Source organism: Microtus oregoni, unplaced genomic scaffold (genome assembly GCF_018167655.1).
Source record: "Microtus oregoni isolate MIOR12 unplaced genomic scaffold, Mior012 000015F_ref0000493, whole genome shotgun sequence".
NCBI lineage: Eukaryota > Metazoa > Chordata > Mammalia > Rodentia > Cricetidae > Microtus > Microtus oregoni.
In genome coordinates this window covers 43,119,770-43,125,826 of record NW_024543074.1, presented here as the reverse complement: position 1 = coordinate 43,125,826, position 6,057 = coordinate 43,119,770, and positions in this window count along the sequence as shown.

The following is a 6,057-nucleotide window of genomic DNA, read 5'->3' as shown; positions in this document are numbered from 1 at the left end:
TCAAGGGGAGAGGGAGTTATTCTGAGTTAGTTCAGAGGAATGCAGTCCCTCACAGCCAGGCAGACATGATGGCAGGCATGGCTGGGTTCATAATGTTGGCACTCCAAAAATCATAAGACATGTTTCATTAGTTTGTATTCCTTGTATAGAGTTCTGGCTTAGTAATAACAACCTGCCATTCAAGATCCCGTGTACTGGCCTTATTCACTTATTATCTGCTCCTGGCTCCTCTTCTCCCTCTGTTTCCCCTTCATCTCCCAAATGCTCCTTCTGCTTTTCTTGGTGTGCATGTATGTGCGTATTAAATCCAGATTCCATGGATGAGAGAAAGCATTTGACATTCGTCCTTCTAAGTCTGGCTGCTTTTGCTCAGCAGCCTGCTCTCAGTCCCCGCCACTGTCTGTCCACCAGTTCCTGCTGTTCCGCAACAGTCATCCTCACGTGGACAGCATCCCCAGCCTCCCACTCACGGGATCACATTATTCAGCCATTTCAACTACCTGTTCCTTTTTCTTTCGGTAACCTTGGTGAAGATCCAGATCCAGCCAGATGGGACATCATTCCTCTCTGTGACTTAAACATAGTGCAGCTCAGAACCAACGATGCCACATTTGCACAGAAAAAAAATGCAATGGGAATGATATTTGAAAGTCTTGGGGATCGTGACTGACCCCCGCTTCTGTATCCCAGATAGTTTGCTTTCAGTATCAGGTCCCAGTTTTTCCCAGAGACATTATTAAACAGAGGCTGCTTACTTGCTTGCAGAAGTTGAGGTCTTGATGGTGTGCTCCCAGGGTACATAGCATTAGCTCATCCTCCCAAGGGCAGGAGGGCAGGGGACTGGTCCAATCTCATCTTCACTTAGTCTGTCAATCCAGATAACCTTGGGCTCATCACAATCTCATAATAATAACAGAGCCATGCTCCCAGTGAAATCCCAGAACATCCAAACATTTAGGGGCGAGAAGAGGTGACATCCTGATTCCTGGAAGTCTCCCCTTCCCATGACATGCTCTGAGGACAGTAAGCATGTCACATCTTCTCATAGCCCAGTCCTGGTAAAACCCCAAGCTCCTGGGGATATGGTGTTTTAGAGCGGGGGTGACACTTTTTCTTCTTAAATTGTCAGAGATTTTCCCCTATTTCTTTCATTCATTCATTCATTCATTCATTCATTCTGAGAAAAGATCTCAGTCTGTAGCTCCAACTGTCCTGGAGCTCACAGGGATCAAGATGGCCTTGAATTTATAGAGATCCACCTGTCTCTGCCTCCTAAATGCTGGGATTAAAGGCATGCACCACCACCACCACCACGGAACATTGGCTTTTGATCAAGATCTTTGATCTCTAATCTAGTCAAAGATGGTATTTACCAGCATTTGAGAGGTAACTAGGATGTTAACCATTTATATACTGGGATGTACTTAACCAGAAACATCCATACTTTTGATCTGTAGCTCTCAGATGCATTTTAGTGCAATAGCTCATCTATATTCTACTTTTAATAACAAAAAACATTGATCATTTCATTTCCTCAATTTTATGCTCATCAACAATTTGGAAAGTTAAGGTTTCTTCAAGTTCACGGGAAGTGAAATAATTTGTTGAAGGTTAAAAAACACGTACACGGAAGAGATAAATGGACACCAGCCAGTCTCAAACCTCAGTTCCCCATCCTCTGTGGGACCAGGCCTGGATACCTTCTGTCGGGCTTTGTCTTGGGCTAGTTACCTTTGACTCTTACGACTCACCGTGTGCTGTGGGTGCTTCATCTTGACTGGGTGTTAAAGGTGCTCTAGGCTTTGGAGTCACACTGCTTAGGGAGACTATGGGTGGGTTGAGAGAGCTTCCAGAGGGTGTCGGGTGAGCTCCCTTCCCTTCTTCTCTGTAAGTACCCCAGCCTCCTATACTAGACCCCTCCTTTGAAGGCTTCTCTCCCCGATAAAAACCTGCACACTTGCCTGTCACTCACCCTTTGTCTGTCTTCCCTTTTGGCCAGCCCACAAGGGCTCTCCCAATGGAGAGTTCTTTATTTCTCTGGGGATTTTGACCCACTCTGTCACTGGGAGGGTGACCTTGAACATGTGATCTCTGCCTCCACCTCTCCAGTGCTGGGTTGACATGCCAAGGTCACTGAGGTCACTGTGCCTGCTGTCAGCGATCCTGTGTTACTATTGTCGTTGTTTGGAGGCTCCTTGCTACTCAGTGATGAGTACATCATTCTTTCATCACTCCGCCCCCGCTTTCTGTTCTTTGATAGACGAAGGTGCTATAATTAGTCCATTAGGGGTGTGGTAAACCACTTGCTGAGCAGTTGTGAGCACCTGAGTTTGAATTTCCAGAGTCTACATAAAGCTGTATGCTGTAGTATATCTGTAACCCCACTATTCCAACAGTGAGGAGAGCGAAAAAGACACCAAACTCTCGGGAAGCTCATGGACTACACACACACCTCACACACACACCACACACACATCACACACATCACACACCATACACACATCCCCCACATACACCACACACATACACACACACCTCACACACACCACACACCATACACATATCACACCATACACACACCACACACATACACACACACACACACCTCACACACATCACACACCATACACATATCACACACCATACACACATCCCCCACATACACCACACACACACATCACACCTTACACCACACCACACACATACACACATCACACCATACACACATCCCCCACATACACCACACACCTTACACCACACCACACACCATACACACATCACACACATACACACACACACACATACACACACACACACCTCACACACATCACACACCATACACACATCCCCCACATACACCACACACATCACACCACACCACACACCACACACACATCCCCCACATACACCACACACACACATCACACACCACACACACATCCCCCACATACACCACACACACATCACACCACACGCCACACCACACCATACACACACACACACCTCACACACACATCACACCACACACCACACCACACACCACACACACATCACACCTTAAACACACCACACACATACACACACACACACCTCACATACCACACACACACACTTAAAAAAATAGTCTACTTGCCAGGTGGTGGTAGCACATGCCTTTAATCCCAGCACCCGGGAGGCAGAGGCCCGTGAATCTCTTTGAGTTTGAGACCATCCTGGTCTACAGAGTGAGTTCCAGGACAGTCAAGGCTACACAGAGAAACTCTGACTTGAAAAACAAACAAACAAACACACAAAAAAACCCAACAACAACAAAAAATAGCCAGCTGTCTTAGGTGCTGTTCTATTGCTGTGAAGAGACACCATGACCAAGGCTACTCTTATAAAAGAAGACATTCAATTGGGGGCTTGCTTATCGTTTTTTGGAGACTTAGACCATTACCATCACAGCAGGAAGTGTGGTGGCGAGTAGGCAGACAGCGCTGGAGAAATGGCTGAGAGCCCTACATCCTGATCCTCAGGCAGTAGACAGAAAGAGAACTTGGTCTGGTTTGGGCTTTCGATGACATGTCAAGGTCCTCTTCCAGTGATACCCTCCTACAAGACAGCACCTTTTCCAACACAGGCCCATCTCCTAATCCTCCTAATTCTTCTCAGACAGTTCCACTCCCTGGTGATCACGCATTCAAATTTATGAGCCTCTGGGGGCCATTCTCATCCAAACCACTACACAGCTCATAACCATGCAATGATTTTAAGTATGTAAGCAAAAGCAAAGAGTCACGTTTCTCACTTTAAATCTAGTCAGGAGTGGTTGTGGTCAGCGAGGAGGCAAGTCACAAGCAGAGACAGGCCAGACAACAGGCCTCTTGCAACACACACTTAGCTAGGTTAGGAATGCAAGGGAAAAGCTCTACAAAGAACTTAAGAGCCACCGTAAGCCTGGGCAGTGGCTCCGTTAGGACAGTGTTCGCCTAGTCTGCACAAGGCTCTGGGCGCCAGTCCCAGTTACTTATTTTCCCATAATGCTTTTATCCAGCTGTGGCTCACATCATTCCGTTAGTTTGCTTTTTGCTCTGCTGGGGATTTAACCTTAGGTCTTCCACATGCCAGCCAACAGCTTTGCCCCTGAGTCACATCCCACGCTCTTTGTGTTCACTTTTTATTTTGGCAACAGGCTCTCACTAAGTTGTTGCTCAAGCTGACCTCGAACCCCCTCTATAAACAGCACAGGTAGATGTTGAACTTGTCATTCTCTTGCCTCAGCCTCCTGTGTCACTGGGATTATAGGCCTGCACCTCCGGGCCTGGATGGCTCGTCCGTTTGTTTGTTTTTTCAAGCAGCTTTTGCTCATTGGTAAGTCAGAGTTACCTAGCAGTGTGCTCTAAGTCAGGTGGCATGCTGGTTTTTTGATGCATCATTTTAATTACACGAGATGTGTATTTCTAACTTTCTCCTATGTTATGTTAATCTTTTCAAGCACAAAAGATGCTTGGGACAAATGCCCAGGAGGGCTACACGTGTCAAGACTTCCACACTACAAAATTGTCCTTGGACATGGAACACAACAGCAGCGTGCCTGCGGAGAGCACTGTCTTTTTAAAACCCTCCCCCAGCCAAATGTTATTTAAAAAGTAGGTCAATAATCCTTGCTGAGGATGAAATCTCTTTCTCCACTGGAGGGAGAGGAGGGGAGAGGGAAAAGGGGAGGAAAAGGGGTAGACAGGCAGGGGGAGAGGAAGGGAGGGAAGGAGAGATGAGGGAGGGGTGAGATGAGAGGGAAGGGAAGGGAAGGAGGAGGAAAAGAAGGAAACAGTATAGATGGGAAAGCCGTTCCTTTCGGGTAGCAATGAGAACGTGTCTTCTCTGAAAGATGGACATATAATGAAAACCTCAAAGAAGTGAGCTTTTATCTCTGGCTCCTCAGATTGCCAGAGCAGCAGAGTAACTAACTTATGGGAAATTATTTTTTAAACATTTGGGGGATAAGTTTTGACTCTGTGGCTGGACAAAGTTAAGGCCACTTTCTTCCTGAGACTACCTTCAGGGCACACTTTCTAAGCCTGACGCTGCAGAAATCCTTTCTGGGCATAAGGAAATCAACCACTCTTTCATTTGTGGGATTTCCAGGGCATCAGGGGGTGTGAGATGCACCATCCATTTCCTTTAAAAAAATATTTATTTACTATTAATTTATAGAAGTGTGTGTTTGTCCACAGGGCCAGAGGAGGGTGTCAGACCGCCTGGAGCTAGAGTCAGCCATGGTGAGCTGCCCGACATGGGAACTGGGAACTGAATTATGCAAGGGCAGCAAGTGCTGCTAACTGATGAGTCACCTCTACACCCATTCCCACCCATTCTGTTTCTTGTTTCCCCCACTTTGGCTGTGTGGTACGTGTACTTATCAGTGTGTGTGTGTGTGTGTGTGTGTGTGTGTGTGTGTGTACATCTGTGTACGTGTACATGAATGTGGAGACTGAGGTTGATATCAGGTATCTTTCTTCAATTGCATTCTATCTTATTTTCGGGAGACAGGGTGTCTCAATGAACCTGAACTCACTGATTTGGCTAGGCTGACTGGCCAATGATCTTTAGGCCTCCATCTGTCTCCACCTGCCTCCCCTTCTCTCTGGCACTGGAACCACAGACATGCACTGCCTTGCCCGGCTTTTTTTTTTTTTTCGAGACAGGTTTTCTCTGTGGTTTTGGAGCCTGTCCTGGAACTAGCTCTCGTAGACCAGGCTGGTCTCGAACTCACAGAGATCTGCCTGCCTCTGCCTTCCAAGTGCTGGGATTAAAGGCGTGCGCCACCAGCACCTGGCCTTGCCCAGCTTTTTAAGGCTGATGGTATCAAAGATTTGGCCTGATTTGGGCTTCAAGGCACAAAAGAACTGCCCAAGAAACCCAAAGCCCATAACAGGGCACCTTTCAGGGATCAGTCCCAACCCACACACCAGTACCATGTTCCTCTTGGAAGATAAAGAAGCCACTAATTAGCATAGAGATGCTGGGTTTTGAAACGTGTATAATGGGAATCCAACAGAGGATGGGAGGAAGGAA